Source organism: Anabrus simplex, chromosome 1, assembly GCF_040414725.1.
Source record: "Anabrus simplex isolate iqAnaSimp1 chromosome 1, ASM4041472v1, whole genome shotgun sequence".
Classification (NCBI taxonomy): domain Eukaryota; kingdom Metazoa; phylum Arthropoda; class Insecta; order Orthoptera; family Tettigoniidae; genus Anabrus; species Anabrus simplex.
Genome location: NC_090265.1, coordinates 948,913,843 through 948,929,556, shown reverse-complemented (window position 1 = coordinate 948,929,556; position 15,714 = coordinate 948,913,843).

Below are 15,714 nucleotides of genomic sequence, written 5' to 3'. Positions count from 1 at the left end.
TAGCCAGCTACACTGAATCCCGCTAAACTACTGGAGCAATTTCAACCAAACTTGGTACACATATGACAGTATGTGGAGAAAAAGATCGTGGGTTAAGGCACCCCTATAGGCGGGGATGGTGAAGGGTGACTTTTCGGGGTTGCGGAGATGAATATTGACACTGGATGCCGTTTGAGAGTTCAGTTCTATTCGGAATTGTGGTCGAGAACGGACGAAAAAGAATGTCCAAAATGACCGAGATTGTGGATCCGTGTGTGTATGTTCCAGTATATCCCTTTACCCAAAGTTGGTACACATATGACTTACCATCCAGAAAAAAAAAGTACTATGGGATTGAGAGACCCTTAGCAGCCATATGGGCGGAGGTAAAGAAGGGTGACCTACAAAATAATAAAAAATATTGTCGAATCCATAGTTTTCTGGGTTGTTGATGTGATTAGTGACACTCTGGATGCCGTTTAAGTACATGTTCAGCCTCCGTCCGCGTGGGGGTTGAGAAGAAATGTAAAAGAAAATGTCCAAAATGACCGAGATTAGTGTTGAATCCACAGCTTCCGGGGTCGCTAGGCTGATTAGGGACAGTCCCAGTGACCGTTGGAATTGTGTACGTCATGTCTAAAGCGTGATTTTTTTATTACATAGTTATAACTTACTTTTGTTACGAGCTAGCAAATGTACCCGTGCTTCACTACAGTATCCTACATTGTATACGGATTTCTACGTACATTACCGTACACGCAGTAAGGTTTTATTAAATTGCATGTCTCTAAGCGTTAGCCAAGAATACGGGGATGTCCCCATACGTTGTTTCCCATATAAGATGCGTGTTTGGGAATTTTCTTGATAATGACAGGCCTGCTTGCCTACTGCCAGTCAAAATTGAGTTGAGGTGTTTTCGTTATAATGACATGCCACTTCTCCTAATCCGAGCCACAATCGAGTTGGGTTGCTTTCATTATAATAGCAGGCTACCTTGCGTACTACCTATTACAATTACATAGGGGTGTCTTCATTATAATGAGAGGCACACTTTTCTACTGCCAGTCACATTCGGGTTGGTAAGTTTCGATTATAATAGCAGACAACTGTTCCTACTACCATCACAATCTACTTCGGGAATTTTGTTTATAATAGCGGGCACCCTTGCCTACTGCCGAACACAATCGGGCAGGGGAATTTTGACCAAAATTGCAGGTTCCCTTGCCTTGTGCCAGTCGAATCGCGAAGGGGATTTTTCATACAATGGTATTTTTGGAATGTTTTCGTCCTTTACAGCTTAAAAGCTATAATTTTGCCAAATTTCTATTGTCTGGCTCGTGTGGCAGATTTTGTCCGCCATATTGATTTGGGGAGAGGTTAAAAGTTAGGATTTCTGGAAACTTTTAAGCCTATGAAAACTATAGGTCATCGCTTTGGAAAAATATACCCCACAGGGTGAAAGAAATGCTTACACTTGAGTTCTTATGCTGAGCACCAAATTTCAAAACCCTCAGCCTAACTTGTTTCTAACATGCCTCGAAGTGCTGCATTAATTCACGTCTATTTTCATTCCTATAACTTTATAGATCGCCCCAAACCGACTTCTGTTCATATATATATACACGAAGGTTTTGTAAAATATAAATCAACGTCACAATGAAGAAATCTAGGTAAAATGAATTCAAACAGATAATAAAAATCTTAAAATTAAACAATCAAGAAAGTACAGCTAGTAGGTATACGAATAAAAGCCGTTGAGGAGAAAGTAACGTCAAATGCGAGAAGGAAGAAATTAATCTGAAAGTTCACAGTGAGGATGCTTTGACACCCAAGATAGCTGAATATATGTACGTGAAACAAAATAGAGAACTGATAGAGATTTGATTTATACAATTTTCCTCAACCAAATCCAACATGTCTTGGGTTGTAATTTGATTTTTTCTCCATCTCTCTCTCTCTTTAGCATTGCTTTCAAATAGTCTGTGTTGTTAGTTTCGCTAAACATCTGCCAGAAAGAGCATCAGTATTATCAAGGTCTAGAATTTTAGAGATAAGTATTTCGCGCAAGTTCAAATTATGTTTGATATTTATAGCCTGATAGCTCGAGGCGGTGCAGAGCAGCGATTTAGGGATGCCGACCTTTTTCGTGCTCGCCCTCCATTATACATGCTCTGATCCGAATCAGCAATTAGGTTCGCGTCACACTTGTGTGTAATGGATGCTGATATCAGTAACGGTCGGTAAACCTGACTGGTTGGTTATTACCTTTGAGTAATGTATACGTCAGCAGTGTTCATTGGAAGAACGAAAAGCAAGTAGTAGTGTGAGTAGTGTGATTAGTGCTCCTAACGGTTTCTTCTGACAGAGCGGATGAAGTTCGTAATTTCTAGCTCCATCAATCGTAAATTGTGTGCCCAAATTGCTTAGTCAGAACGAGCAGTAGATTGGCGGAGAGTTACCTTGAGTTATTCTGTGTCTAACTCGCAGGAAGAACATTTAACTGTTTATCCAAATACCTGGAATTTATGTTGTGTCCCAGCGACTGTTACCTACCGGACACGTCACTGAGAACAATGCAGCTGTACAGTCGTTGAAGAGGTTGTGTCGTGCTGTTTGTGCCCGATACTGGCAATACAATTGCTTTGCACGCACTCACTACACGAATATTTTCTTACTTCTGGTTTCAATGAATTGATATTCTTTGTCGATCTTGAAAGGGTCTACAGACGACTCATGGGTTTCACTAAGTGTGTCTGAGAGTTTTTTTTTAAGTTGTTCCTTTTTCGGATATAATTCTGTTTTCATACGTTTTCTTTCACAGGTAGTTTATAAAGATATTTATTCAAAAATTAGTTTTGGCAGACTGAAGAACCTAAGTTATAAATTCTCTGAGAGTGGCAAACTCTTCGTCTGTCTAGATTTATATAAAGCTCAGAATGGAGAGTACGAGAGACGTTTTACAATCTTGAAAAGAACGTTCCTACTAGAAAATATGGAAAACTGTTGTGTGGAGAAAATGTGTTCTCTCTAAACTGTTTAGATCTGCCGGCATTGTATACGTTAGCTAATAGGGAAATTCTCAGGGAGGAGAGAAACACTTCGGTGCAAATGACGGATTGAAGTAGAAGAAAAGGTAGGCCTACTGGACATATTTCAAGCAATGAAGTGACAAATGCTGGACATGAAAAATTATTAGTTGTCAGTAATATTTGATCCTGACAAAAATTTACTATAATTAATTGTTAGTTTAATTTCTTTCCCAGATATATTACACCATCTGATTTATAGTTTCTGCTCAAATCATCTTAATTGCAATATGCTCGTGAGTGTTTGTTAAGTTTTAAATTGGATTTTGTATAACGTACGATGATATAACAATTCGTCTTTCTTTGTTTTCAGGTAAGTTCCAAGTGGCCACCTCTACTATCTGTGCAGCAATTTGGTAAGTTTGCTATTTACTTCCATGTTACGGAAACGAAATTGTTCTGACCCAAGGCAGGTACCACCATCCATGTTACTTGACACTCGCCGTTCCTGTGAGCATAACGACAATGTTAAATTTCGAAAAAATTGAATATTGAAAAATACACTGCCGAAAAAATAGCAACGTGTAACATCCTCGAGAACTGTGTTCAGTGGCACCATTCTGAGGGGTTGTTCTGTTAGCGATTCATTTGTTACGGACATCGGCGATCAAATGGCGCTCAGGAGGCCTGTCCGTGCGCGCTCTGTTTTGACTCTGCAGCAGTACAATACCTGCGCTGGGGTTACAGGTGAACAATGTTTGCACATTCATTTTGGTACAACCATGCCCCGCCGACGAGTACGTGCTCCTGTTGAACGACTGCAGCCAGTTGAACGGAGAAATGAAATCTTCACCACTTCGTTATCCAAGACGTATTTTCTAACAAATTATCAAGTTAGTTTAGAAAGGCATTATATATCAGATTTCTTTCTAACTTGGCTCTATTAGCAGCTGGGGGATTTCGCTTATTTTCCCGCTTCTCACGGCATCTACTTTTTGTTAATAGACCTCTTCCTTTCAAATTGACGAGGGTGAGGACTTAAACAAGCAGCACCGTGGTGCAAGAGCTCGGATTCGATTCTCGGCCAGTTCAATGATTTTAATTCTGGACTGAGGGCTGGAATTAGGTTCACTGAACCTCGTGAGACCTTCTAAGGAGCTGAATGATATGAGAGGTAGTGAATACGGTCGCGAAAGCCAAATAATACGGACGATGTTGCCGTGCAGACCATGTGACACTCCAATATCTGTAGGCTATCTGGCTGGGTAGCAGTCGTATTGGTAGGCGAATCGTCTGCATATGCCACAGGTTTTGGGGGGTCCTGTATTACATATTAGAGGAGATGTTTTAAATCAAGCAAATTATCTGTCAGACCAAACTACGGTGCATAACATAAATTACTTTTAATTCCTGCATTCCCAAGAATATTCTACGAAAAGTACTGATGAGGCTTCTCCGCTGTGCAGAAGAATGAGACAGAAATGTCTAGATGCACTGTAATTTTTCTACCTTTAATATACGTGTACAGCGAAGACGTGAATGTCGAGTAAGTTATATACAAGTCACTCCTGACCCCCGTGAGCTTTCAGCAATATCGGCAGAGTGCCAGTACTTGTAAGGGCTGGAACAATAAACGATTCGAGGTAAAGCAGCAAGGCCAGCTGGCAGGGTCTGGATTGCGAACTCTTACATAAACAAACACAATGACCGCTGAGTCAGCGATCTCAATTCAGCAACTTTTTTCAAGTCATCTCACGAAAGGGAAGATTATTTTCAATCTCCCAATAAAATAAATATCAGCCATCTAACTTTTAACAGGCAGAGCACAGGATTTTAACGTTTCATTACGAGTCCCATCAAAAGCTCATTGTCAGCGCGATGAAGATGTACAGCACTGTACATGTATAATTTCGATATCATGGTGCTCTTCGAAATAAACTTTCATCGTTTCATACTAAATAATCAGTTAATCCATAACACTGTATTTTGTCAGAAATTAAGTGCATTCAGAACTCGCTTCTAAACTGAGGGCATTGAACACGCTTTTTGTGTTATACTAAATGCAAATTTATGCATATCTTCATATAAATCAAAAACATTACTTATGCCCAGTGAAAACCTCACAAGAGGAAAGAACTACAAAATAGTAGTTCGTAAAGGTCGTTTAGATGACAGTCTGGTTTTTACGAATTTTCTAAGGTGCAGTTGAAGGTGAGTTTTATTTTAAAAACAACTCTATCGTGCTTGTGAAGTTTTAAGACAACATTGTCAAGTTTTAACAAACAATGCGACGAACTGTAGCAAAAATGTTCCTACTTCGAGCAAGATCAGTCAAACAGGGAATCATCTAGGAATTTGATGCAACAGAAGTCCTACCTCATTTGATATACAGTCCACACCTTCCGCCTTCAATAGTTAGTTCTGGTCTATGGCATCATCTTTTCGATTATTATTATTATTATTATTATTATTATTATTATTATTATTATTATTATTATTATTATTATTATTATTATTATTATTATTATTATTATTATTATTATTATTATAGCTCAGACATCACATCCATCTGAGGGTTACGTCGTGTAGAACTGTCAATTAGACAAAGACGTATAATCTGATCTATTCTGGTACACGTCCCATAATTTAGCAGTTGTTAATCCAAACTAATTACGGGAACAAATGGCAGTTAATTTGCAGCAGTACCTTTGTTCCTTTAAAGACCTCTTTGAGAGCCCAGGGAAAACGGCTAATCGCAGCCTTACCTATTAGCAACAAGTTATAAAGAATATAAAATTAAACAATAATTCTATTAACATTTTACATCGTGCTTTCTTTGGATTATAATGGGCCATTTTCTCATTTTTTTTACAATACACACAAAGGAAACTCTATCGGACACTAATCCTTCGAAGACCACAAGTAAAGGGATAAAGGTTCCTCGTACAATAGTCAGAAAACTTCAAGAGTATAAATAACATATGTACATAAGCTAAAACTGTCCAGTACAATAAAATATAGCCATCACTTTCAGAGGCTATTGAGCAAACTAATTCACATACCTAACAGGCCGGCTGCATGGCTCTGTTGTTTAAAGGACTGCTTTGTATATACAAGGATGCGCGATCTAATCCCGGTGTCAGTCGACTGGCATTTCAGACTGCTTATATGCCATATGCCAACGGCCGTAGCCGTGTTGAAACACCGGATCCTGTGAGTTCTCCGAAATTAAGCAACATTGGGCGTGGTCAAGATTTGGATGGGTTGCCACGCGCTGTTGGTGGGGTGTGAGGGAATGGAGGCGCGGAAAGGAACTGGCCACCCTACCGCACGTAAACTCCAGCTCAGGCACACCTCTGCGGAGGTTTGAATCTGCCTTCGGGCAGAATACACCCTTACCTTACCTTATATGCCATATACTCTTGTTACATTGATTAGCACTGTCAAAACCCCACTTGCGTAGCCTTTCGGCATTTCGACGCTTCTTTATAACGACACAACTAATACACAGCCACTGCAAAGAAATATGACATAAAACGGGTGAAGAAGAAGCATGGGTATTAAATGGCCTGCGATCTTAATACAACAGCTGTTAGCCCTGTTACGGCCATACTAATAAAAGGTTTTGCTGTAAACTGTGACATGAGGTGTAATAATGTACAACGAGAGGTTATTGAGCTATGCACACATTCTCAAAAAATGACCAATCCAAGAAAAAGGGAAGAAATTCACTCTTGAAGTATGAATATGCTCGATCTTACCAGTAACATCAGCAGAACAACATGGAAGTGTTCGAGCTAGTCAGTTCATACTCAGTATCTCAATTTCTTACAGTTTGGGAATTATTTGGTTGTCTAACGTGGTTATTCTTATCTTGAAATGTATTATTGAAATATATACAAGAACGCGACTTCAAATATAGGGGCCGAGGACCTTCGATGTTAGGCCCCTTAAACAACAAGCATCATCATCATCATCGACTTCAAATAACTGACATATGGTTACAGAGGTGTTATGATTGTTACCTTAAGGAGGCACTGACAGTTCAGTTTTTCTCCCAACAAAATTACCACCACCACTACCACCCCCTTACTAGACTAACAGAAGGAGACAGTAAGACCTCTCCAGAAAAGTGAAAAGGAGAGCATAGAGAATGGGTAAATGAACAATAATCTAGACCTCACAAACCTAACAGGAAAATGAAATGGTGTATGGCTTTTAGTGCCGGGAGTGTCCGAGGACATGTTCGGCTCGCCAGGTGCAGGTCTTTTGATTTGATTCTCGTAGGCGACCTACGCGTCGTTATGAGGATGAAATGATGATGAAGACGACACATACACCCAGCCCCCGGGCCAGCTAAATTAACCAATGATGGTTAAAATTCCCGACCCTGCCGGGAATCGAACCCGGGACCCCTGTGACCAAAGGCCAGCATGCTAACCATTTAACCATGGAGCCGGACACCTAAAAGGAGACAGAAGAAAAAAAGGGATGCTCCTCGGAACAGAAAGATGTCTAGCCCAAGTGAGTAATAGTGTAATTTGTTTAATTCCCTTCAAACATATCTACGAATTAAATTGTTTGTGAGAAAAGGAACTTATACAATACCAAGCTCTCATTCTTCTTTCTTTTGACCTACTGTGCTAGTTGAAAGGGTGATGATCGGGAATGGTACGTTATAACCATTGAAGTTTCTCGTGAGCAAAAATACCGCCCTCTGGTAACTCTAATTGAAAACACGGATTGGTGAACATAAGTTCCAGCCCTAGAGTTGATGACATCCGTCTGGAATGTGGTTTTACCATGCTCATTTCAAAAAGGTGCTAGACGTAATTTTCACAATCATGTTGCCAACCTTTGTAAATGCACACATAATTGTGCAGAATCTACAATAATACGGTCATTATTCACACACAGAAAATGTATGTTGCCGATTACTATGTTATGTGGGTCGTTACACGTAATACTGTGTATTGTTACGTGCTCAAACGACCGTCAGCCCTGCCGCAGCCTCCTTCAGTATTTCCTGGAACAGATTAGCAAGTTAGAACGGGGACTTCCCAGCCGGTCTGGAGAGCATAGCTGGTCTTTCCTTGTATTGTGCGTTTGTGAATTTTCTCCGTGGGCATTCTGGGACGGGAAGCGTGAACCTTCTCTCTCCAGCCGCACCACGAAGGTTTCACTACTTCATCACGCCGCCGCGAACGAGGAGTTGTGCCGGAGTGTCCAGAGAGTAGTTTGACTGGGGCGGCAGTTGTGCTGGCTGTCGTTACTGTCCCACCAGAGTCTAAGTATAGTATTGTACTTGTTTCAGCTATTTTAAACGTTATCAAATGTGTCTTATATTTTCTTTTAATGTCAGATTTTAAATATCACAAATCAACTTAAAGCCTTTCCAGTTCAATAAATTCCAGTAAGCATATTTTAATAATAATAATAATAATAATAATAATAATAATAATAATAATAATAATGTTATTTGCATTGCGTCCCACTAACTACTTTTATGGTTTTCGGAGACGCCAAGGGACCGGAATTTAGTTCCGCAGGGGATCTTTTACGTGCCAGTGAATCTACCGACACGAGGCTGACGTATTTGAGCACATTCAAATACCACCGGTCTGAGCCAGAATCGAACCTACCAAGTTGGGTTCAGAAGGCCAGCGCCTCAATCCGTCTGAGCCACTCATCCTGGCAAGCATATTTTTGCTTATCATTTTAAGTAGTTATTACTTCCTTTGCACCCTGTCGAGAAGACGGCGAAATGGCAAGAAAAGGCCTGTTACAACCCCAAGATTTCTAGAGTTGAATGTTACTACCGAAGCAGCTGTGGCAGATGGCCAACGATCGACGGGTGACCAAAGGATTTAGTGTATAGGCCTATGTATGTAATGTATGTATGTATGTATGTATGTATGTATGTATGTATGTATGTATGTTCTCGGCCGGTTGGATTCCCAACAGCCCCATCATAGAAAGCCGGGCGTCACGGCAAAAGCTAGTGACATACGGAGTAAGAATGTTCCGGTTGCTTTCGTCACTGAAGAAGATGCTATTACAATCATATCAGGCTGATTGAGAAGTATAGAATTAATGGTACAGCATCGCTCAACATCCGTCACTTTTATAGTGTCAAAGTAACTATTAGGTTGGTGCATAAGTCCGTAATATTTTTGTTTTGTGTGTTTGTACTTGGGTTGCTATGGGTTTATTTATCGATTATCATTTTTATTTCGAAGTGCAAGTGTTGTGATTCAGGTAAAGTATTGCATTTTTCATTCTTGCGGACAATGAGTGTTACTGTAGACGTTAGAAAGCTGAGTGTCGAGTGGATAAAGTGGTGCATGTGAGACATATTCTTTTTTTAGTAAAATAGAGGGACGTATGCAGCTGAGACGGCTAAAAACATTTGCGTCATGTCTTAAGGGAGAGCACGACAAGAAAATATTTTACTCGTTAAAGAGGGGTCGTTTTGACGTCCATGAAGACCTTCGGGATTTGATGCAGACCGTTTAAACACTATGATCAACGTCATTGTATCCGAAAACTGGCAAATGTGATGAACTACGACCATTCAACCACCGTGCGACATTTGTACTCAATGGGCAAGGTTCAGAACTCGGGTGTAGTACCGCATGCTCTAAGCCAAAACCACAAATATGAGCGGGTGGCCATATTTGCATCATTGCTTGCTCGTCATCGATTTGCTCGTGAACATCAGCCATTCCTGTACAATGTCGTTATTGGTGACGAGATATTGTCTTTATGCTAACCTAAGGAAAAGAAATAAATGACTGAACATTCAGAAAAATCAACTCTTCGTACAAAGGCCAATGCGCATCCACAAAAGATAATGTTTTACATATGATGGGACAAATTGCTACTCCGAGATGTAACCATCACTGCCGATATTTATTGCAAACACAGTCCGAGGAAAACGGCCAACAAGACTGAGAGAAATGCTTCTTCATGAAAACGCTCGTTCGCACTTTGATAACCTGACAAAAACGACTACCCAGGAATTGGGTTGGGAAGTCATTCCACACCCACCTTATTCACCTGATCTTGCGTCCTGAGATTTTCACCTGTTCCGCTCTCTATCGAACAACCTTCAAGGAACTACCTCTCCCGACGAAAATTTACTCCATACATGGCTTGACGAATTTTTAAACACAAAATCACAAGATATCTACAGACGTGGAATCGAGAAACTAGTCAGCATAGGCAGACTGTTGTAGATAGTGAAAGAGGGTATATTGTTGACGATTAACCTCACCTTTATGTGTATCTTGTGTCTTTAGTAAACTTACGAGAAAACGCTACAGACTTGCACACCAAACCAAGAACTACAGTAGTTTTATCCCATACTGGAAGTCATAGTGTCTTGCAAGCAGTATATCATTCCGAGATGGACATATTCCAAAAATTTGAAGAGTAAACGTGATTGAGTACCAGTTAAGTAACCAATACATTTAAGTAATTTTATTCACACCATAATTCCTATAATCGGTTATACGTCATGTAAGATAAAATAGCATTACATGGGCACCCGTACCTTGCCTAGCTGTCCTGTCATACTTAGTGTGGAAGCTCGCTCTGTTTATTGCGTATGTGTAAGTGCATAATGCTGTCGGATGAGTACGGTAGTGTCTTGGTTAGAACATCTGGCTAAGTTCAGCCACCTTATGTCGTAAATAGAGTCAAGGGCATCTATTGCCTGCCAGAGTATTTTGGTGTCTTGGCATCCACCGTTTCTCGTAGTGCAATGCGCTTGGCAACAGTACGCATAAGCTCGCAGATATCGACAAAATAGTCACATAATAATAATAATAATAATAATAATAATAATAATAATAATAATAATAATAATAATAATTAGCTCAGACGGTTGAGGCGCTGATCTTCTGACCCTAACTTGTCAGGTTCGACCCTGGCTGAGTCCGGTGGTATTTGGAGGTGCTTAAATACGTCAGCCTCGTGTGGATAGATTTACTTTCATGTAAAAAACTCCAGTGGAACAAAATTCCGGCATCTCGGCGTCTCCGAAAACCGTTAAAAAGTAGTTAGTGGGACGTACAAAACAGTAACAAATTTCTTGTATGTTACTGGTTTACTTCTTGGGTCCTTAGATTATTTTGACATTAAAATTGAATTAAAGTAATTTTATATTTCAATCTAAAAAGTAGTCTTCAAAACTGAAATAGTATGTTCTGTAAGTTTCTAAATTCCAGATAAATAGAAGGTAGAAGTTGCAAAGAATTATTAACGTTGCTGTGAAGAAAGAGAAGTTGAAGTGTGAACGTGCTAGATGTCGTGCCTCGTAATGTATGTGGATATGCACTGGCGAATTGGAGAGCGACCCACCAACTTGGAACAACTAATCTTTAAAACAGTTTTCTAGTCCTCCTTATCAATGCGCCTTCTCCCTCTCGACGCTGGAGAATGACAAACGATTGTTTGGAGCCAAGGTCTATTCGAATTCATGTTCGCAAAACACCAATCCATTCTCGAGTTTGGACATTTCCTCTATTGGATCGTTTCTCAAAGAGGAAATAGATTATGCCGTGTTGTAGTGTTATTCTTCATAGATTGGGAATAAAACGTCAGTTTCTTGTTATTATGCTTTATATGTATATTTATAGAGCAGGTATCACGGACTACTTTATGTGAATATACGAAATTGCTCGTAAATATATCGGCTAACTTCTATGTTTAAGAAATAGTTTCTCTATGTGATATGTTCGTGGAAATAATACGGGGTTAAACAAAATAAGTATACGTTTGTGTATAGAATTCAAAACCTATTGTATTGTAAAACTAAACAAATTGTTATGTGATCGATCATTTGGAAGGAGCACATGCCTTGCAGAAACTTACTTAAATGTTTCTTGTTGATGCACTGTTACACATACTGTATGATAACTCTTTGTACATTTCTACTTGCCGAAAGCGAGATGTGGTCATTTGTAGTACTTTCAAGAAGACATGCCACAGCATTTACAAAAATCATTCATTAGATTATTTGTAAATTCACAATTCCCCATTATATTTTTCATGGTTACGTAGGTCTTAACTTATTTCGAGTTGTCTACTAACATTTGACCAAAACTACTGTTTTGAGTAGACTACCTTTTTATTTTACACAGCTGAGTAGCTCAGGTGGTAGATCGCTGGCCTTCCGAGTACAACATGGCAGGTTCGATCCTGGTTCAGTCCGGTGGCATATGAAGGTGCTTAAATACGCCGCCCCTCCCCCACCCCACCCCACCCTGTACATAGATTTACTGGTATGCAAAAAAAACTCCTGCGGGACAAAACTCCGACACCTCGGCGTCCCTGAAAACCATAAAAATGTAGTTAGTGGGACTTAAAAAACCAATCACATTGCTTTATGTTTCCATTCCTATTTATCAAGTGGAGCAGCTTTTGTGCTATGTAGTGAAATATTCCCGCACAGCTGTATCTGAGTAAAGAGGAGGGACCATTTACTCTGATTCCCAAATAAAGTGATTTGTGTAGCAGTGTAATGTGACCACAACTGCAGCGTGGGCTAAACCGTGTGACAGTTCCACGCCATTCGTCTCGCTCTCCCGTCACTTCCACTGCTGCCCGGAAATAGATTCGAACACAGGACACTGCCTCCTACCCGGACCTATGAAATTGAGTCTTTGTTACGCTGTATATCGAAGCCCGAGTGTTCATCATAAAAACGTACATGTTATTGACAGATATTAAGTTTTAAGTTCATGTTTCTTACGGCCCATTGAATTCTTTACCCGCAATTCCATTTCAGTTCACAATCGAAACGCCAAGTGTGTGCCAGTGCGTCACGGTAACGAGCTGTCAGATTCTTGTTACTGAAATTGAAAACCTGCAAGATGTCGACTTAAGGTTCACATTGATACTGCAGGTGATTTTCTAATAATTTCGGTTTATTGGTTTAGAGCGGTGATACAAACATGTTTCATAAAATTGTATGTTCATTTTCTAATTATTTATTTTTAGCCTAAGTCGTTCTGCGCGTTGCAGTAATACCTGGGTTATCTTGAAGGCGGTTTTCAGTGGAATCCCCAGTTTATGTGCACTCAGATGCAAAGCTGACGCCCTTCCGAAGGCCCCAGCTCCTTTACAATCCTTACTCTTGTTTACTTACTGCATGTGCGCATAACAGAGGTCATTTTTCACACAAAAATGTATGAGGCTGTTGATTGTTATATCCAAACTCGGAAAGACTAAGTGTGAACACGAACGGCAAGAACGACCATAAAGTTCACTGCAGTTTGCCTAGTATTTTTATTCGCATTTTTATTGTCACGTTCCCTCAAATATGTACAAGAAATATAGCTACGACGAGACGCTAACTCACGCCGTCGAGGTTTGTAGGCAAGTACGGTGAGCTCTCGGCCACCGCTCTGCTTTGATCCTGGCTCAGTCCGGTGGTATTTGAAGGTGCTGAAATACGTCAGCCTCATATCGGCAGATTCACTGACACGCAAAATAACTCCGAAAACCGTAATAGTAGTTAGTGAGACGTAAAGCCAGTAATATTACTATTGTAAATGATATCCATCATTCTCGGTAGAGACGTTGCATCGGCGAAAACATTCCGAAACACTCGTAGTACTATCTCCGCCTCTGAAGTTTCACCTATCAGACGTCTGATTTCATTCTCCAGGGCTTCAAGACTGTGGGTTGTTTTTGTTCAGTTCTTATTTTTAAGTTCCAAACAATTCTAAATCACAGACACTTACATCGGGGGAAGGAGGAGGCCAAAGCATACGGCATTGTTCGCTCATCAAACGCCTGTTCGTGTTGCATGCATTAACTGATGAGCTATATAGGCAATTCGACAGTTGTAGGGATGCCATACTAATAACGTGCGCTCAAAAAGTCACTCGTACCGAGCTCGATAGCTGCAGTCGCTTAAGTGCGGCCAGTATCCAGTATTCGGGAGATAGTAGGTTCGAACCCCACTGTCGGCAGCCCTGAGGATGGTTTTCCGTGGTTTCCCATTTTCACACCAGGCAAATGCTGGGGATGTGCCGCTTCCTTCCCACTCCTAGCCCGTTCCTGTCCCATCGTCACCGTAAGATCTATCTGTGTCGGTGCGACGTAAAACAACTAGAAAAAAAAAGCCACTCGTAAACTAAACATTCCTTAGTCTTACTGCTGAACATGCTCACTGCGCTGTATGACCGCGCACTCTATCCCCGCCACTCGGGAACAAAGCAACTATTTCCGCAATCCACCTGTGCGACAGGACCCGCCATATTGCCAGTAACTTTTCGCTGCCTCTTTCTGTTGTGTAGAGAGGACTAAGATTCATATTTCATAACATTTTAGCTTCCATTATAAACGATACAGACGTATTAAAGCTCTGAATATATTCATATATTGTATGTGCAGTAAAATAACTTAGTATAGCGTGATAGTCTATTCATGTTGTCAAAATCTCGTTTTTGACAGGCCTATAATAGTATATTATGCAACCAGCCTATAATGGCAATAATTAAGACACGAGTGTGGTTATAAAACGAGCGAGACGAGTTTTATAATGCCCAATTGAGTGTCTTAATTACCATTATAGGCGAGTTGCATACGACTGTTTATGCTCGACGATAATTATTTTAAAATTTTCATAAATTTCTGCCGAGATGTCGCTTGACAGTTGAGTTTACTGAACAGAGCGCATGCGCTGAGTTATTGATTTTCCGTAAATGAATCAGAGACCTTTACAATGTCATATGTTTTCAAAGCTTTGATAGAAGGTTATTATAACCTAGATTTATTTCAAATACAAATTGTTTATTGTTTAGTTGATGAAGTGAATTTGCTGGAATATTGGAAGTAGAAGGTGCATTGATGTTAATATGTGTGTCCGACATGTCTGATTTTGGAAACAAGTGCGTAGTTAGTGCGTTGAGCGCAGATGCGATGGTATCCTTACCTAATTGGTCAAACAGTTGTATCATAATGCAAATCTGAACTCTGATTGGTTGAGAACATGTATCATAATTAGAGCCATCCCCTTAATATCCGCACTTCCTTCATCCGCATCCGCAAAATGGTTATCCGCGGATAATGTAAACATTTAACTAGAGTATATTACACCCATGATATTGAAACGGGTATATCCGTTGACATAATACAATAGGCCTGACACCTGGCACCAGAACCTCTTCAGTCACAGGTTCATGAGGGACTTCCTCTTGCGAAAACTATCGACGTATTGACCTTTGTTCCTTACTTCAATTAATTGAGGACAGGAGCCAGCTAGGCTTAGGTCAGATTTTCGGCTTTATGGTCGCAAGGCTCTTTAGCCTATATATCACAATTCTTCCATACCACTGTCAAGGGTCGCCTAACCACAAGCAAAAATAACAGTATACCTGAGTGAAAATCAATAAACGTAATTATTTAGAAATTATCAGAAAAATTATCCGCACTGCCATACAGTTTGTATCCGCGAAGACATTAACTTCGCGGAAGCCTCCGCGGCTCAGGCGGCAACGCGCCGGCCTCTCACCGCTGGATACCGTGGTTCTAATCCCGGTCACTCCATGTGAGATTTGTGCTGGAAAAAGCGGAGGCGGGGCAGGTTTTCCTCCGGGTACTCCGGTTTTCCCTGTCATCTTTCATTCCAGCAACACTCTCCACTATCATTTCATTTCATCTGTCAGTCATTAATCATTACCCCAGAGGAGTGGGA